The 20,847-nt window shown below is 35.3% G+C and overlaps 1 long non-coding RNA gene across 1 annotated transcript in view; it reads left to right on the forward strand.

Moving 5' to 3' along the window:
* LOC122217882 overlaps positions 1-20,553 on the forward strand; it is a 62,533-nt gene extending 41,980 nt beyond the window's left edge. Inside the window, exon 3 of the long non-coding RNA XR_006201726.1 lies at positions 20,084-20,553. This is a non-coding gene — a long non-coding RNA (uncharacterized LOC122217882). The remainder of the gene's footprint in view (positions 1-20,083) is intronic.
* The last annotated feature ends 294 nt before the right edge of the window (positions 20,554-20,847 follow it).

The raw sequence follows: 20,847 nt of genomic DNA on the forward strand, positions 1-20,847 counted from the left end.
CTCTCTGCCCCTTCCCACCCATGCTTTCTCTCTCTCTCTCTCTCTTCAAAAATAAACATTAAAAAAAGTTAAAACGATAACTTAGTGTTTTAATAACATATATCTGTGTTTATATATATATATATATATATATAGAGAGAGAGAGAGAGAGAGAGACTCATTATGAGTTTTCTTCATAAACAAGCACACATTCAACTCAGTTAAATTATTTCTTAATTCTTTGGAAATAGTTAATACAGTCACATAATACAATGTTCTAAAGTTACCAAACAGTATAAAGAGAAAAGTATGTTTTCCTTCCACCCTCTTGCCTAGTCATGGCTCTTCTCATTGGAAACAATCCCAATTACCAGTACTTGAATATTTTAAGGATAGCCTGGAATATCCAACAAGTATTTATGTATGTGGTTCTGTATATATATATATATATATATATATATATATATATATATATATATATCTTAAAACATATCTTGGCTATCATTCCACAGAAGTGTTTCATTGTTTCATTGACTTATAATGGATAAAGAGGAGTCAGTTTTATAAATATATCACAATTATAATAGTAGCCAATACTTTTTACCACTTAGTTTGACTCTGGCATTGATCTAATGTTTTAACCAACTCTTTTTTTTTTTTTTAATATTTTATTTTGAAGTAATCTCTACATTCAGAGTGGAGCTTGAATTCACAACCCTGAAATCAATAGTCACATTCTCTAGCAAGTGAGCCAGCCAGCACCCCAATTCAATCCTTAATAGTACTATTATTAAAATCATTTTATATATGAGAAAACTGAGAGGCAAAGGGATTCATTAATTTACACAAGATACAAGATAGCAGAGGTAGCATAGGTGGAATTATTTAGTTCCAGATCCTGAATTTGATGAGAAACAATTCTCCATAGTTGTCTTGTGTTGCTAGGTAGTTTGTGAACAGACGCATTGGCTGCTTTGGTCACAGACTGTCTTTTCAAGGGTGTTTGCATAGTAAATAGCTTTGGAATTAGAAATTGTGAATTTTTACCAGGCAGAGGTAAGATTCAATTACAGTCCCGATGATAAAGGTAACATCTCCTTCCATAGGAAAGGTCAGATTTTTCTTGCAGCTAAATATAAAAGATTTGAATTCTCTAAGATTGAGATTTTGAGATTTTATAAACCCACTTTGCGTGTAGCATCCATAATGACCTCCCTGCATTGCCTCCATGGAATTACTTGGTTAAATTCCACTAGGAGCTCACTGAGGGCAGGAATATACAATCCTCGTTCTTATTTCTGCTGCTTCATTTGGGATGGTCAGAATATCTAAAGATTGGCAGAGCCATTCTCCCTTGCAAAGTGACCCGACTTCTTATGTGATTCCCAGAACATCGAGAGGATAGAAAGCTTAAGCTCCCAGACTCTTGAGGACTAAGTCAGAACTAGCATAGCTTCACTCACCCCCATCATATTGATCAAAGAAAGCCACAAGACCAGTCCAGAATTAAAGGGAGAGGAAGGATATTCCACCTCTGGATGGCAAGGGGGTATGCAAAATACAGGGATGGTAAGAATAATTAGCAGCCATTTTTGCTGACACTCTACCACAGGTTAAAAAAAATCACCTATGTTTTCTCAAGTACTTTTATGGTTTTATTGTATCTGTATGTTTGATCTGTAATTTCTTGTGTCATAATGGATGTGTTAGAGATAACACTTTAACTAGTAAGCTCTTCTGAAACCAATTAAGTAATGTATCTTTTCCCTAATAATTTAGATGAATCCTTCACAAAGGATAGTTTCCATATATTCTTGTCTACTAAATCTATATTCTTTGTAATACACCTGTATTACCAGGACTAAGCATGTTTTAATCATAATACATGTACCAGTATAAAACCTGTTTTAATTCAAAATCTTGAACTCCCTTAAAAAAACAAACTCCTGTCCCTAGACTTCCCTATCTTAGTGTACACAACCAACTAAAATTGTGGGAGTTATCAGTGAATTATCTCCATAATCACATACTCTAATCCAAGCCATTCCTCATTTCTCACTAGACTATTAAAATAACCTCTCACAGGCCTCCTTTCTCCTACCGTCCATCCTTCAATAAATCTTCCATGTGGTAGATGAAGTAATAATTTAAAATTATATATTAGGTCTTGTTACACACTTTTCTCAACACATATTAAGGCTTTCTATCCTACTCCAAATAAAAAAGTAAGCTTTCCATGGCTTCTAAGATTCCCCCTTGGCCTTTCAACAGGGCCACTCCTCAATCTTGTTTTCTTCCACTCCTTCTTTTCCTCACTCAGCACGAACCACACTGAGCTCCTTGTTTCTCAGATGTGCCAGTTTGTTTCCAATTTAGTGCTTTTGAAATTCTCTTTCCTGTATTTAGATTACTCTTCCATTTAACAGGCTCATGGCTCCCTTCCTCATTTCATGTGCACTTCTCCTGAAATATTCTTTTCCCAGATGGGCTTTGCCTGACTATCCTATCAAAACCATCCTCCTCCAGGGTGCCTGGGTGGCTCAGTTGGTTGAGTGTCCAGCTCTTGATTTTGGCTCAGGTCATGATCTCACAGTTTGTCAGGTAGAGCCCTGCATCAGGCTCTGTTTTGACAGCACAGAGCCTGCTTGGGATTCTCTTCCTCTTTCTCTGCCCTTCAAGCACTTTCACACTCTCTAACTCTCTCTCTCTCTCTGTCTCAAACTAAATAAAATAAACTTTAAAAAGTATATATCTTCTTCCAGCCTCACTCTCTACTCAGAGCCTTCTCACTGTTTTATTAGCATTCATTCATCATTACAGGATATTATATTATATTATCATCATTTATATTATATTACATTACATTATATTATATTAGATTAGATTAGATTAGATTAGATTAGATTTGTTTATATTTTATGTATTTGTTTATTATTTGTGTCTTCCACTGGAATATAATCTTTATGAGAGAGAATCAATTCTTCTTTGACTCCAAAGATCCAGAACATTACCAAAAGCATAGAAAGGACTCAAATAATATTTGTTGAAGAAATAAATAAATGACACTGAAGTAAGCTTCTCAAATGAGACCATGTCTCCAAATCAAGTTTGGTTGACCCTATGTCATTTTTAAATAATGTATAAGAAATTATATTTTTATACTTACAAACCCTTTGCTTTCCCAATATATATGCCTTACGTATAAAAAAGAAAGTAAATTTACCTAATCTGAATGTTTTCCTCTCTCAAAGTGCATTCTATAACTCATATTCCCATTGCATTTGCTCCTCTTATTTTTTTCATGATTTAAATATGCTAATTTGACTGAAACCTTTGAATCAGTGCAGGAATCATCAGATGATGATGATGCAATTTCTAAATGTACTCTTCTGCAGAAAATCAGTACAGAAGAGAAGATAATGCTCTATGAATTATGTGAAGAATGGAAATTTTTATACAGAATGGAAGGAAAACCGAAGCAGATCATTTTAGGAATTCTGTGTTTTGAGTATATCCACATGGATTCCATATAAACATAAGAGCACAACTTTACTAAAAAGTCAACCTCCCCTCAAAAAAAAAAAAACCCACCAGGTTATTTCTGGCATAAAAGATCTGGTAGCTGTTACTCTTCGCTTGAATTTAGTGAATCCTTGTATCTCTTCTTCTATCCCCCACATCCAATTCATCTATGTTGTCATTAAGTAAAAAAATTTTTACCAGACCCAAGATATTTTACCTCTAATCTTGACAAGTTTTAACATCCATAAATCCATTCTGAATACTCAAATCCCATAGCACTCTCAAATGATTCTAGCATATTCTTTCTTCTGCTGTTGTAATAGCCTATTTATATGTCATGTATACTTAACTTCTATTTGGTATCTATCAACTTTGTTTCATGCAAGATACAGTTCAAAAGTAAAAGTCTGAAAACTACCTGTGCATACATTTAGTGTGTGTGTGTGGATTGCCTTCAAAATATCTCATAAGTAGTAATACTGAGGTACTCCTCTGTCTTATTTCTAAAAAGCTTGGCTGAAGTCAAGTTTTTATGAAAATGAAATGTCATCTGTTTCTTACTATCACAATATTTAAAGTCTTTAATGTTTCTTTCCTTTTCATTAAAGATGAAGGCTAAAGACAGAAAAAAAAATACTTCTGTCATGTTTAGGTAAATTTAAATGTTTTTATGGAAAGGAAGAATAAATGAGGTCTTAAAGATTATCGTAAAGGTAATTATGTCTATGTGAATCTCTACATTGTCTGGCACTTATGTCAAAGATAGCCAAGGAAGAAAAGACAGGGAGACATTGTTCTGCTGAGCCACAAAACAAAACTTTGAAGTGTTCTCTTTGAATCATTTTCCAAATATCATGAATGATTGTTAAGAGAGAGGAGAGCGTGGGAAGAGAAACGAAGCAATAAAACAATATTAAGGTAGTCAAGTGTTGTGGGCATGAGTATATATTTTTTAAATGTTTTAAAGAGAAAAGAATGATCTAGTGGTTACACAGAAGAACAGGAGTCAATGTCCTCGGGCTGAATTCCTATTTGACTTGCCAATGAACTCGGAAAGTGAGTTTACCAAGTGACACTGCCTCAGCTTTTGCCTCTTCCACCCTGAGCAAATAATGTTGATGAAATCCATAGAACTAAGTCAGGAAAAAACTTTACATAAATATATCTTTGAACTGTAACAGAAACAAATCAAGAAGGTATTTTGTCAAAGAAGATAAGAAACTCATCCTCTATCTCATTAGGCTATCTGTAATAAAAATGATTTATTTTGCATGTCTTATTAAAAAAAATTTAAAGATGAATTTGAGTATTTGAATTGGGTTAATCAAATGTCTTATAATAAAAATTTAGTCCATTATAATTATTATTGCTTTCATTTTTATTCTTATTTTCATTTTATTACAATGTCTTGTCATTTAAAGACTCTGATATATATATATATATATATATATATATATATATACGTATATATACATATATATACTTATATATATACACATATGCAATAATCTCAAAGGGCTATGTCTTCAAAATTTGCAAAGTTAATCTATTTTTATGACCTATAATATCTAAGACTTTTGCTTAGACTTTTGGATGCCCTTTTTGAAAACAATGTCACATATTTTATGGAAATATTAAATATAGTTGAATATGTTGAATATTTTATTAGCAACCATAAGTCCCACATATATATAGTCCTTCAGGGACCATCAGGACATCTACCATGCAAGTGCTTGGTCATATTAAAATCTTGCTGAGCAGGCTAACATGGACACCCTATGGAAGTTTATGTCTCGTTTTCTTAAATGTCCTTCAGAGGACCTCAAGTTAAAATAAACTCATGTGAACCAATCCTCATCTTCTAGTTGACTGTTCCAGGAGGAAGATCAAAACTAGGGTGAGTTTCCCCAGCCATTTGAACTTTGAGAGAATCTTCTGAATGATCTAAGAAGATATTTTCTTACATCCTGATTTTTAGTTTAAGTAACAATGGCTACTTCTACTGTGAAGAACTGACTGTCGCTGAAATAAGATCTCCACTTCTTGGTCGTTTTGCCCTGAGACCAAGTAAAACTTCACGAAAATCAATAACAACAAAAACAATAAAAAAAATTAAGCATGTGTCAAGCACTTTGCTAGTTCGTATATGTACACTATATAAACACTTTCATTATTAAAACATTATTCAGCAAGAAAACAACCACTTACTGAGGACGTAATGAGACAATTACTATTGTTTTTCTCATTGTATGGATGGAGACACTGAGTTTTAAAGAGTATAATATTTTGCATAAGGTCACATGCTAAATATGAAGTAGGCCTTAACCTCAAGTGTTCTTTTTTTTTCTTTAAAAATTTTTAACGCTTATTTATATTTGAGAGAGAGAAAGAGACAGAGCACAAGTGGGGGAGGGGCAGAGAGAGAAGGAGACATAGAATCCTAACCAGGCTCCAGGCTCTGAGCTGTCAACACAGAGCCCAACACGGGGCTCAAACCCACGAACTGTGCGACTATAACCTGAGCCAAAGTCGGACGCTCAACCGACTGAGCGACCCAGGCGCCCCAACCTCAAGTGTTCTTGATGCCTGAGACCAAAGGTAAAGCCCCTCACGGCCTCCCATGATGCCATCTTTAGCTGCTGAGCATGTTTTTCCAACCTCACCTAGGTCTCAGATATACTTTTTGTATTTTTTTGGAAGCAAGCCCAGCCAAACATTCGCTGTGACAATGTAGAAAGGTCAAGTTTTGGGATGTATTTTTTTGCATACCACTTCTCTCAAGCCACTGTTTGCAAATTATTGCACAAGGTGCCATGATATTCTCTGACTGCACCAGAGGCAATTTCTTAATAGATCCTGTTCCTACAATAACAGCCATAGGTCAGAAAATGAGGGAGTTCGGGAATGAGTGGTTTGGGGCCTGTGTGTTTTGGCCTGGCACTGGTGAGAGTGCATAATCTGGATAGGATGTTAGTTCTCTAAACAAACATAACCTCTGGTTACATTAAAGGAGGAAATAAAGTTGAAACTTGTTCTCTTTATTAAACGTCTTTGCAAAACCAGCATTTATTGAATTCAAAATGGGCATTAGCTCTGATGAGCAAAAATGATGATGGAATGATGGAGCTACCAGAGTCACTTTAAGTCTTTACTTTTCTCAAATAATCAAATGGATATTTCATCAAAAGTGTGTCCAGAAAATGCATGTAAGTATCAAATAAGAAATGGTAAAGTTGGGGGGTGGGCGGTGCCTGGGTTGCTCAGCTGGTTGAGCATCGACATTGGCTCAGGTCATGATCTCACAGTTCGTGGGTTCGAGCTCCTTGTCAGACTCTGTGCTGACAGCTCAGAGACTGGAGCTTACTTTAGATTCTGGGTCTCTGTCTCTCTTTCTGTTCCTCTCCCACGCACGCCCCGTCTCTGTCTCTCAAAAATAAATAAAAAATGTTAAAAAAAAAATTTAAAGAAAGAAAAGAAGTGGTAAAGTTGGGTGTGTCTGTGAAAAAAAAAGTCCTAGATTAGAGCTGTGTCTTGAGGTAAAGGCTGGGTTTCATCAATATTCTTCTTTTAATGGGGCGCCTGGGTGGCTCAGTGGCTCATTTGGTTGTGTCTGACTCTTGCTTTCGGCTCAGGTAATGATCTCACAGTTTTGTGGGTTCATGCCCCATGTCAGGCTCTGCGCTGACAGCATGGGACCTGCTTGGGATTCTCTCTCTCTCCCTCTCTATCTGCCCCTCCCCCGCTCACGCTGTCTCTGTCTCTCTCAAAATAAATAAATAAACTTTCAAAAAATATTTTAAAAAGTATTCTTCTTTTGGGAGAACTTTTTTGACCAGATGCTACCAGTGTAACAGTGGCAAGTTGGATGTCTCAGCTCTTTAGACAAAAGTTCAAAAATTCATGGAAGAAAAAGAATGAAATTACTGATAAAGAAGATCTACCATTTTATTGGTGGTGAAGAGCTGACATCAAGGAATACTGTGACGCACAGTAGGACCAAATTGTGACTTGTGTTAAAACAGGTTATACTATGAGGAAGAAAGCATGGTGGGGCGTGGGGGGAAGCACCTGGCTCCATTTCTATTCAGTGTAAATCCATCATATTGTGAAAGGACATGAGAACAAAACTTACTAGCACAAGGCTGCCTTTCATTCTCAGTACACAAGGCAGTCTACAACTAGGAAAAAATTAGGCCTACGAAATAAAATAAGAGAGTCCATAGTGAAAAGATTATACACAAAACCTAATTGTGGCTCTCTAATTTTAGTCCTGCTTGCTTGAAAGACACGACTGATAAGTAAAATAAGGATGCAAATATACCATGTTCTTTATTCATTGTATATTTTAATACACATTTAATGCATATTTAATAACATATATTTTAATATAGTTTTCTGCTCTTTAAAATTTTCAAAGATTATACTATCACTCTGAAGGCAGTAACCTAATTAAAAAAAAAAAAAACTAAGTGCAGAAAAACACATGTGTAATTTCACTGCATTATAAAATGGCTATAGTCCATACTGACCCTGAGCAAAGAAATGTAAAGTCTCATGTGATCAGCACAGGATAAGTATCTTTCTTTGGCTATTACAGAAGGACATCTGATGATCAGATACTGATAGAGACTCGGATTTTCTCAGTTTGCTTATTCAACTAAAATATTTATTAGTGCATGTCTATGACTTTATAAAATACTTACCTACTAATAAATTGCTCAACCAAAACTGAAACTAAGCACTACTAAAGATCTATTGATTAGTGCTGAAAGAGGAGAGAAAAAAAGTGTTGAAAGATCTTAGAGCAGATCTTTCTGCTACAAACTGTATGTACATCCCTAAAAAAAAAACAAATTTTCATTGAACAAAACACTGCACTAAAATTAACAGTTAATGTGCACTAAAGTTGGAAGCAAACCACTCAAATCTCTATAAGGTTGTAAAATGATTACTGAACAACAATGACAATCTCAGTAATTACACCAGAACAGATAAGTCTCCACAAATATTTGCAACCAGAACCAAGTCCACAGTTGATTTTTGCATTCTTAAACTCTGAATTTGTGATTTTTCCTTGTAGATGTGGCTACTGGAAGACATTTATTGAGGCCAGTATTACTAAAAACTAAAAATCTGATCTGAGAGGTAGATTTTTGGATCATTTGATTTTTTTTAAACCCGGGGAATGCCTTCATAGCTCCTCCTTTATACTGCCAGCTTCCACAGATAGCTTAATTCTGTAAAATGTGACAGTTATTGAAGCACATTGAACAAACACAAAATATTGCAACAGAACAGAACAGTTCAATGTAAAGTGGGTGTTGGAAGGGGAGATTTATTTCACAGAGGCTGACGAAGTGGATAGAGTTAGCTTTTGTTTTATTTTTTTATTTTTTTAATATTTATTCATTTCTCAGAAACAGAGAGAGACAGAGCGTGAGTTGGGCAGGGGCAGAGAGCGAGAGAGAGACACAGAATCCGAAGCAGGCTCCAGGCTCTGAGCTGTCAGTACAGAGCCCGAGGCAGGGCTCGAACTCGTGAACCACAAGATCATGACCTGAGCTGAGGTGGGATGCTTAACTGAGTCACCCAGGCACCCAATTTTTTGTTTTATATAAAATCACCTTTACTAATGTAAATTTGACATACAATAAAATGTACACACTTCGAGTCAATGAGATTTGACAAATGTATTTTGCTTGAGTAATCACTCCAATCAAAATGCTTTAAGATCTGGAACTTTTGAGTCCTTTAAATTTTTGAAGGAGGTACTGGTTTGGGCATCCTCTCCTGGAATGAGCTACTGATTTTAATTTATTATCTTGGTGAGAGAAGAGGAACTGCTTCAGGGGGCTTCTACTTGGCATCTTCCATTACAATAGCTCTTCCCATATAGGTCAAGGGAGCAATGTAAGGGTTCTGCTATCGGCCTTGCACATTCATTCCAATTATGCATTCAGAAAGCAGAGAAGGTACAGCAGATGGGTTTGTGAACCCAACAGTTCCAGGGTGAGATGCACCTGCATAACAATTTCATTTATTACCTGGCCCTCATATATCCCTCCTCTAACAGAGATGTCACTACAGTACATTGGAGTGCCGAGTATCATCAGCAGCTCAAACCGAGAAATCCACTAGTTCTCAAAAGATTTAGGCTCTCCTTGCTTTATTATGCATTTACTTGAGTAAATGACCAGAGATTCTTTCATAAAAGGCTGTCATAATCACTATTATATGGACATAGTATGATGCTACAGCGTCCTTCCTCAAGGATATCTGGCTTTTCTCATAGTTGACAGTTTATGTGTCTGAGAACTACCTAAAGTCTGGAAACTGGGCTAATGACTGATTTTTCCCCTGGGATCGATGACCTCGGTCCTCTGGCTACCCATTTTTTTTTTTTTTTAATTTGAGAGGGAGAGAGAGACAGAGACAGAGAAAGAGAGAGTACAATGGCAGGGGAGAGGGGCAGAGGGAGAGAGAGAGAATCTCAAGCAGGCTCCACATTCAGTGCAAAGCGCACCATAGGGCTGGATCCCAGGAACTGTGAGATAGTGACTTAATTCCACCCTGTTTCTTCTGAAAACTGCTGCTGCATGGATTCTTCTGTACTTTGATCTCATCCCCTATTACTATTCAGAGCACAGTTTTGTTAACAGTGTCTCCCACTGTCCATTCTGGAGAACCGATTCTGAACTAATGCCCTCCTCACTAACCCATTCAACTATTAACTTGATAAACACAGTAATCTTCATGGCATCTAAGGAACATAATCAGCTAGTGGATATTCTGGTGTGTTAAAGTAGGTACTTTCTAGCATGCCCACTCCTTTGAGCCTTTGGGTCCTTTCTTCCATAGTTTAGCACAATAATTCTGGCATCTCTCCTCTGTTGAACATGGGTCATTACTTTTCCCAAGCTTCCCAAAGCCTCCTAGTATGTATTGGGCGCTTATGGCAACATGAGTTGTTGTCCTTTGTGGCCTTTGCCAGAGTGTTAATTCTGAATTATGAAACTGCCCATATATTGGCCAAACTTTACTTTTCTAGCTTTATACTCTTCTTTCTTCAATTCAGTACCCTCAGGATGACCTTCTAAGCATATATGACACTCAGGTCCGTGGTGTATGGTCTCTCTTCTCACTTGACAGGTCAGTACTTCCCCTGTTGGTTAATGCTGAGAGTTGATCCTAATTATCAGTCTGGAGCCCAGGAGGACATATCAGGATGGGAAAGAGAGAGAAGTCCATGTAGTCTCTGCATCTACTTGAAGTCTCCTCCGAACAATGTTCCATCAAGGGGTCTCCCCTTAAGGAGGTTGGGCTACTTGTGCACCACACAGACCCACACACACACACACATATTCGTCCACATATCAGTATGAATTAAGTATATCACTAGGGCAGATTTTTACAACCGTGAAGTCCCATGCAAGTACAGGGACTAAGAAAATCATGTCCCTATACCACTACCACCCACCCATCTGGATTTCAGCGGGGTTGGCTTATAATTGTCTTGGTTCTCTAAATATGGATGCCATTTGGAGCAGTTTGGATACAGCTCGGCGAAGTCTCATGCAAATATTGATTGTCTCTCCCACTATACATTTTTAAATCTTTTGCTAAAGCAAAACCTCTTCACATGCCCCGCCCTGCTCAGGTTCAACCTTTTGGAGATTCAAGAGCCTGCTTTGAGAGAAAAAATGTGTTTTAACTGTTTTTGTTTTCCATTTCTACTATGACAGTCCTAATTCTATTCAAAGCAGTGTGTTTGTTGTGATTGGCAAGATGCAGAAATAAAAAAAATGCGAAGGTAAATATTTCAAGACATTATCTCATACGTGTGTGTGTGTGTGTGTTCACATGCATACATGTGCCTGTATGCCTTTCTGAATCTTTTTTTAATCTTGTTGATAACCTGAACTTATTATAAAATTCTGAAAGTAAAAAGAAAAGACATTAAGCAAAAAGGAAAGCACCATAATACAAAAACCTCCCAAATAAATGTGCTAATTTAATTATCCTCATAGCATGGTCCAAGCTGAAAGTCTGTCTTTCAAAACAAAGCATCAGAATGTTCTGGCCATCACAACTTGGATTCACTGATCCAGGCTCTGTCTCTCACATACCCCTTCACATTATGAATCTCTGAAACACTTCTCAATAACTGTATATTTTAAGATAATATTTGCAAAAAAATATGAATTACTTTTTAAATATTTCTTTTAAAAATTATAATATGAAATTATTCAGCAGATGATTGTTTTACACACATTCACCTAAGACAGCCACATATAAAATCATTTAACAAAATCTTGGAAATTACTTCTTCATATTATCTGATATTTATTCAGAACTGTAGTCTTCAAAGTGAGGGGTGAATAAGATGATCTACTGGAGTGCCAGAATTATAATAAAGTACTAAAGTGTTGTAATATTTAATATGTGGTTGATGCAGGTGCCCTCACTCTATCAGACTGCCAGATAGTTACATGTCACACCCGAGGGAAAACGGGGGATCCATATCCTACAGAGGTAGATAGGTGGTCTCCATTCATTGTTTTCAGAGTATTGTAGTTCTTTAACCATATCGAGGTTCACTGCTTATCTAAAGTTTTTTTTTTTTCCCTCTTAGACCTCCATTGCATAGCTTTGAGTTAATCACACTCTTCTGTGATACAATTGTCATTGGTCGAAAGATGTCCCCTATTTTACATTATTTATTTACCTTTTTAACTCTATGCCTTATTATCTATCATAAACAGCAATTCTAACCCTATTAATGTAGCATGTTTTTTAAGTGCTCATAAAATATATATTACTATTTTGTGTTCATATATTTTAATTTATATAAATACATACATATATATGTGTATTGTTACTAAGGAGTTTGAAGATATATTTCACAAGTTTTTTAACCTTTTGTAATCTTCATCTGTAAATTGTCTCTTAAACCAATTGCCCATTATTATATTAAAACTAAAAAAAAATTGTTCATAGAAAGTTTTTATGTTCTTTATTAGTAAATTCCAGAATACTTTATATCTCTAAGTTGCCTATTTCTGGAATAGGTAAGTGCTATTGTTTGTTTTTTCCTATGTCTATCTTGGGCCTAGAAACTTATTGAATTCTCTTATTTTAAGTTATTTCTAATGATTCTTTTTGGCTTTTCTTTATTATAGGTGATCATATGTATGAACATGATACAATTATTTTTCTTCCAAGACTTACGCCTCTGATTTTATTTTCATTTCTTTTGTTGTTGCTTGAATATTGACCGAAACCTCTGCGTATGGTAAACACTCCAATGTTAAGCACTCCAATGAGATTAATCATTCAGCACTCCAATGGTAGAGGATATCTTTGTTTTATACATAGCCCTAATGTCAAAAGAAATACATCGTAAGTTTTCCCACCAAGAATAATAGTTACCAATGCTTTAGGATATGAGAACTCTTCAAAAGTAAGAAAGATTTCCTTTTTCCCTAGATTTTTCAATTATATTTTATAAACATGTGTTAAACTTTATTAGTTTTTCAAGTTATTTTTCCACCTTTCGAGATACTTATATGAATTTTCTCTCTCAGTTTATTAAGATATTTGCACTGAAAGGGTTTTTGCTATTCACCATCTTTTCACTTGAATGAAAAATGACACTTCGTTAGGGTTTATTTTGTGATATATTGACAGCTTTGCTTAGTTAATATCTTGTTTAGGATATTCTCCTTCACATTTCTAAGATAAATGATTCAGTACCTGTCCTTATCTCTTTTTCTGTTCTTGCTTGCTTAGCTGTAAAATCGAAATCATGCTAACCCTAGAGAATAAGCTAAGCTTTGCTGTTCTCTATCGTCTAGATACACATATGTAATACAGAAAATACCTATTCCTTAAAAAGTTGAGAAATATTACATGTAAAACAATCTGAATTTGAGAAGTGGTGGGAGGATAAGACTGTAATTACCATTTCAGTTTCAACCTAGGTTTTTTATTCTCTTTTGTACCTTTTGGGAATTTTATATTTCCCCCCATTATGTATTCCCTTTAATTAAGAATCCAAATTTGTTAACAAGTTCTTGTTCATAATACTCTTTATTATCTCCTTTTTCTATATTTCTTTGAGTTAATTCTTATTTCTTGAAAAATATTTTATTTCTTGAAAAATAAAAATTTTCTTCTGAATACCATTTAGCTGTCATACACATTTTACCTTTCAGTTCTAAATATTTCACAATTTTCCAAATTTTTTTCCCTTTTGATCTAAAGGATATACGATTTTTATTTTCATAAATGTTAATTTTTGTTAGCTACTTTTTGTTATTATGTTCCAATTTTATTATATTATGGGCAAATAACATGGTCTGTATGCCATTTACGTTTTGGAATGTGTTCCAAATTCTTTTCCATCTCTCTTACTTGTAGCTTTATGTATTTTGAAGCCGTATTATGGTATATGTCATCATGATGAACCATTATATCTTCTTCCAATATTGTTTCTTTTACCAGTGTATGAAGACCACATTTACCTGTTTATAATTTCTTCTCTTACACTCTGTTTTATGAGATATGAGTATCTAAAAATGAATTACACACTTTTAAAAAAGATATGCGCTCCCAATTTTCTGACCTCAGTTGTGAAGTCTTTTGAATAAAGATTCCAAGTTAACAGTGAATACAACAATAATTACTTTTTAAAACAAATGTGCGCTATGAAGAGAGAAACTTAAAACTGGATACTTGTAAACTGTGTTGTTTTAGATTTTAGTTGCCAGTAATAACTTAGAAGGAAAACCCATTCCCCAAACTGACACTTGTGACTTATTTTTAGGACCTCATTCATTTTTCCTCAGAGTGATTTTCCCACTTGATGAATGAGAAAGGGACTGCATGGCTCAGCCCTTCTCCAGTTTTGATATTTGTCCTTTGGTCATGCTGCTGTTGGTTCTGGCAGGCAACAAGTTTAGCAAGAAGACCTGGAGTTCCAGAGATTAGCTCAACTCAGAAGGATGTAGGAGAGAAACCTGATTTGTTTGCTTAACTTAGCCATATTTTAAACTTAGGTTTATTAGTAGTAAAACTAAAATTTTTATCTTCTCGGTACCACTCTTACATTTGTATCATAAGTCATTCCACAATTGGTGATGAAAAAAAAAAGTATTGTTATTATTTCTCTGGTTCCTCAAATCCCAAAAATTCCTCTTATGGCAATAAAGGAACATGTATTACTATTGTTACATTTCCAATGCTATTGCTCAATTAACTGGCTGCAAAAATTTAATGATGGCCATAAAAATGGCAGCAAAAGTGCATGGTTGGTATTTGGCCTTTGGTTTTTGAAGCTCATAAAAGGCGGGGGGGTAATATAATGATGCGTGGTTCTGGAAGATCTGGAATCCAGGGGAAAGATAATGAGAAAGATACCTGAAGATCAATTATACTTTTCAACTATCTATGGGTTTATCTTACTGCATTCTATCATCACACTGCCTTAATGTTTCTGGCAGTAATGGAAATAGTCAATTGGTTCATTATCCAGTTCATAAATTCTGACAGAAAGGTAGAAGTAGGCTCTTGGCATTCCAACTTTGTGGAAAGCTAAAATTTGTCAAAGATAAATGTTTTCTCTTTGTAGTAGGTTAAAAATAACCAAAGATATTTTTAACACATTGCTCTTCACTACAAATCTAGAATTTTTTGATGACAGATGTGTCTTTTGGAACATTCCATCTTGGAACCCTGAGCTACCAATATAAGCAGTCTGACACTCTCATGCTATATATTTAATTATTCAGTATTCTCATTTGGCAAATACTTGGAATCAAACCGGTATGCCAACTAAGATTAAAGAAAAAATTGGGCCTCCCAATGCTTGATATGATGGCCTTTCTATTGAACTTCATTGCTTTACCCATCTTTTGTGTTTTATAAATGTCATGCATTTTTAGAATGGGCCAATCTAAGACACTGATTCAGAAACCTTGATTCTGTCTTAAAGTACTAACATTTTTGGTTTCCCTTTCTTATTAAAAAAAATCTATCATCATAAATGACGTTTTATCAGAAAAAAATTTTTTGAAAAAATTAATTTTAGTAACATGAGCAGTATTACAATTCATTTAAATAAATCAGTGTTTTGCAAAGCATTTATATGGATATATAAAAATTTTTTCTAAAATTTTTCTAAAATTTTTTTAAATGTTTATTTCTTTATTTTGAGAGTGTGTGCATGTTGCTGCGTGCACACAGGGAGGGACAGAGAGAGAGAGACAGAGAGAGAGAGAGAACCCCAAGCAAGCTCCACACTCAGTGCATAGCCTAACATGGGCTCGGTCTCATGACTGTGAGATCACGACCTGAGCCAAAATCGAGTCACATGCTTAACAGACTGAGCCACCCAGGTGCCCCTATGCATATTATTTATAATGCTGAAAGTCCTCATTTGAAAAAAAAGACTACAACATTATCTTAATAGAAGTATTCCAAAAATTTTTAAATGTATCTATGACAAAAAAAAAAAAAAGAAGAAGACTTCTATTGGAAAAAAAACACCAAGTTATTAAGAAAGCATACCTAAGTAGAAAATGAGTAAAACGTCTTAATTACGGAGACATTCTATTTAATGGTGGAATTATAGAAGTAGACACTATGTCCCTCAACAATAACAACAGCAGCAACAACAACATGTATATTTTGAGCATTTAATTGTCATCAAGTAGTAACTTTAATTCTAAGTGGGAAAGGGCTCTGTTTTCCAAGATCAAAGGTGGGGCTAATGAGTAACTCTTCCTCCTGCTGCTTAGTTCTGAGGTTCAAAAGATTACCAGATGGCTTTTACCAATGTATGGAAAGCAAAGGATTTTTGCCTCAATTAAATGGTACTTTTCCAATTTATTTGTATGGGGGATTTAGGCATTGAAGTTCCTGACTGACACTAATAGGTGTGACTGGATTTCCATTTACAATAAAAATGCACCTTTTCAGCTGTCTGAACAGTGACTCATGGGGTTTTGATCTGTTAAAATGTAATAATGTAAGAAGTGTCATGATTAGCCGCTTCTAACTTACTATGTTGCTGCTTTAAATAGTCCTGCAAACAGATTGTCCATCTATCCTCTTGAGACAGGAATTTCATCCCTTTGTGATTACTCTGAGTGGCCACTAAAGGTCACTCTTACTCCATTTTCTTGGTCTAGTTTTGAAACCTTAGCCCAGGTATTAAAATCTGTGAAACACCCATTTTTGCACAAGAAAAGGATGCATTTAGGATAGAGTTTTGGGGAAGCCAAGAGGTACTAGTTAGCACACCCATCCAGTTCAGGAAGAAGAAAACCTGCCTGTAAAAGTCAGAGGTTTCAAAACAGACGGTTTGTGTTACATTCCCACATTAACGTATTTCTAAGGAAGTTATCAAAATTCATAAAAGGCGTATTTTAAAATGAATGCTGGGTAGATGTGAAATTCAATGATTAGATTCTGAATGAGGATGAAAATATCTGATTTAAAAGAGAAATCATTCATTTTTAGGAAACACATTTAAGACCTCAACTGCTTATTGAGTTAATAAATTATAACTGATCTGATTTGAAGAAGGGGGAAGGGAAGGTTAGAAATAGCCATTGCCAAAAATTCAACAGTTCAAATCATCTGTAAAAGTAAAGGCGTTACATATAAGAGTCATTTCCTTCTTACACATAAGTGTTTTGGATATTTAGGAAATGCTCATATTTAAAAGTATTAGATTTCTGATGTATATGAAAAGCTTGAACAATTTACAGGAGACTCATTTCAAATAGCCGGTATAGATGCCTATTCTCACTAGTAAGAAGGGCAACATAAATTATAATGATTAAAGAGTTCTTTGGTTTCAAAAATGACAAAAAAATTAATGTGAAAATATCAAGTGTTAAGATTTCAAGAAATCGTGTTTTTCTGGGATTGTAAGCAAATACTGACATTTGGCAGTATCTAGTAAAAATATGCTCATTCTTTTAGACCCAGCAATTTACTTCTAGGATTTACCTAGAAACACTCATTTGTTCTAAGAATTGTGTACAAAAAGCTACAGCAATAAAAGTAGCATGACCTAAAAGGTCATTATTGAGAGACTGGTGAAATAATTCTGTACTACAGAATTTCAGTCATTACTTTCAAAACATCTTTTATGAGCTATAACAGAAAGGTTTTTTAAAGACATTTGAGTGATGAAAAACTCAATTTCCCTTAGATAAGTATAGTAGAGTAAATAGTATAAAAATCTCAAAATTAATATGGTAGTTTGAGCCATATTCATCTGCTTTTAATTGACAAAGAAGGCAATTTCATATGGCTCAAACTGTATAAAGAAATAAGAAATAAAAAGGTTTTTCCACAAGTACCCAGTTAGAAATGTTGATATTAGAGGAACTTTAGGTAATTAATTTTTTTCCAATGAGAGTGCATTCATTTATTGTGAAAACAGAGGTTATTAGTTATGTGATTTCCCTCCCCCCAACTTTTAATATTTTAAATCCTCATTTACATTTATTTGTATATATTGTATAAATTATATATAATCATGCCAGCAAAATATTAGGTTTTGCTGTCAGTATATGTCAGCTGAAGTCAATCTGCCCCTCAATATAATATGTTGGATAATGGTAGCTTAAGGTCCTACTCTGAATTCTGCAGAACAGCTAACCCTCTCTCTAAACCCTAGCATGCAAATTTATAGGGCTGACTTCCCATGCGAACCTTTGACTCACATCTTCTTGGGATATGTAGCATAAGCCCATTATACTATAATAACACATCATATATCATTAGTATATCAACAAATTTGTAGCTGCAAAGGCAATAGACTTGTCTTTTTCCCTTTTTGCTCACACAACAATCCCCACAGTCACACAGAACTTTATATGTGTTTTGGTATTTAGAAAGGTAGAGGGGTTGACATCACAGTGGCTATAATTATGTTTAAAGAATGTATTACATATCTCTTCTCTTAAACATTTCCGTTTTTACTTCTGCCCACACAAGTTCTCACTTCTCCGCCTATTATTCACCCCTCCTTCAAACCACCCTTTATGAGTTGTCACTAGGAAGCACTATTACCCATCACTCTATTAGAGCAATTCAACTCTTTCCAAAATCTTGTTCCAAACTCAGCTTGACATTCACCTTTGCTTATCCCAACCTTCCAGAATTCTCTGAAGAACAATGCCATCTTATCCTTTAATATTATCTATTCATTCTGGAATGTAATTGTGAACTAAGTTACAGTTTTATCTTCTCATATTTAACTGGTATATAGATTAAATAAAATGTTGCCTTGGTCTTCATAAATCTCCTAATCTGAGGAAAAAATAGATGAATCTATACAAAAAAAAAATAAATTTGGATAACTTTGAATCAAAACGAGTTCAATGGTTTTCTTAACTGCACTTCTGAGAACATTGAGAACATTTACTATGTATGGGGATTCTTCAACAGATGGATCTAGTGTATATTATTTCAAACCTCTTTGAAGGCAAAACTCACAGAAAGAGAGTTCTATAAAACTTGCCGTTGAAAACTGGAAAACACCCACTTGCAATACAATGCAAAGATATACATGTATTAAACCACTAATCTAAAACGATGAAGGAAAAAAAAAATCAATAATCACTCCATGGGGGTAAAATCAGAAAAAGTTTCAAAGAAAAATTTAATTTAAATGTGAACTTGAGGGGTGCCTAGGTGGCTTGTTGGGTAAGCATTTGACTCGATTTCGGCTCAGGTCATGATTTCACGGTTTGTGAGACTGAGCTCCGAGTCCGGCTCTGCACCAGCAACACAGAGCCTGTTTGGGATTCTCTCTCTCCCTCTCTCTCTGCCCCTCCTCCACTTGCTCTTGTGTGTGTGTGTGTGTGTGTGTGTGTGTGTGTGCGTGCACTCTCAAAATAAATGTAAAAAAAAATGTAAGCTTGAAAAGAATATAAATTTCTGGGATCTCCTTTGCTCCAATTATTTCTACAAATTGTCAGAATAATCTTCCTAAAACACAGTTCTAACCATGCTCTGATTTCAGCACCTATTTTATTCCCTGCGTTGGATATCCTACTTAAAGTTCCTCTCCATTCTTGTTCAGCTTGCTACTGCAGTCTTATTTTCCTTTTCCTTCTCTCATACAATCTGTGAGCTACACAAACAAACTGGTCAATCCCTTGCATGTTATAGGTATTCAACAAAGTAATATCTTCAATGAGCCCAAATAATCATTCCAAATGGTAGCAAATTTACAGTGAGCTTGATATTTTTTAAAAAGCCTTCACAAATAACTTATTTAAATGAAAATAACCATGCAAAATAGGCGGAAAGTTATCATTTGTATGACTGGAATACTCAATGTGCTTAACTGCATTATACTTTTGTCTCACTTTGATCCTTACATTTTATTCAGTGGATAATAATGCTCCTTTATCCCAGAATGAAAACTTGAGTTAGTTGCAAAGCTTTTCCGGTCATTTCTACTTAATAAGATGCCTCATGGCCACAAGTGGCAAGTACAGCCTCAGTTTAGTAAATAGTGCCACTCCACATTTAACCTAGCATTTAATCTCTTTTGCAGCTGAAGCCAGCCTTCTGTCAGAAGCCAACAAAGAAGAATGAGCCTTCTGCTTCTAATTTCTCCTTCCTCACCTGCTCTGTCACACCACTGTACTGTTCCACTTATATCAGGATCTGAAGTTGTCGGGAAGAGGAGAAGGAGGTTAAGGGTAGTAGGACACTTCTTACTCCACACCGAGGGACTTTCTACTCTCTAAGCCTGGAAGGTATTACAATGGATTCTCTCTGGTGGAGCTTCCACGGACTCTTTTCTGAATCTAGAAGGATCCTACTCATCCTGACAGACTTGTCTATTTCCCCCCTAACTGGCCTACTGGGACTCCTTTGTTATCCCTGGGTATCTAGAAGTAACCAGTCAGTCTCTTTCTGCTGAGATTTCTTCCCTCTTCCAGCCCTATTGAACAGGACCCCAAATTACCCCTCCACCTTGCATGGCTCACTTCTGAATAGAGAAGATACTTGTGAATTGCTTGCCCAGTGAAACTGGATTAAACTCTGGGAATATAGCCTTCCCCTGCACATAGGTCTTTCCACACAGTTTGTCAGCCTTTCAATTGTTCTCAAGATTTCCTGGACAAGAGATGGATCTAGTTCAGAGTCTCTGTCTGTCTCACTCACACTCTGGACTTTCTGATATTTTCCAGTAGGTAAAGAGAATCAGTTTCCTGGATATTTCTTATGAAAATTTTCATATGCAGGTTTATCTCACACACTGATAGGTGATATATGGGACCTCAGTGCAATTGAAAAGGAAGGGTCGTATTC

This window comes from Panthera leo, chromosome B1, assembly GCF_018350215.1.
Source record: "Panthera leo isolate Ple1 chromosome B1, P.leo_Ple1_pat1.1, whole genome shotgun sequence".
Lineage (NCBI taxonomy): Eukaryota > Metazoa > Chordata > Mammalia > Carnivora > Felidae > Panthera > Panthera leo.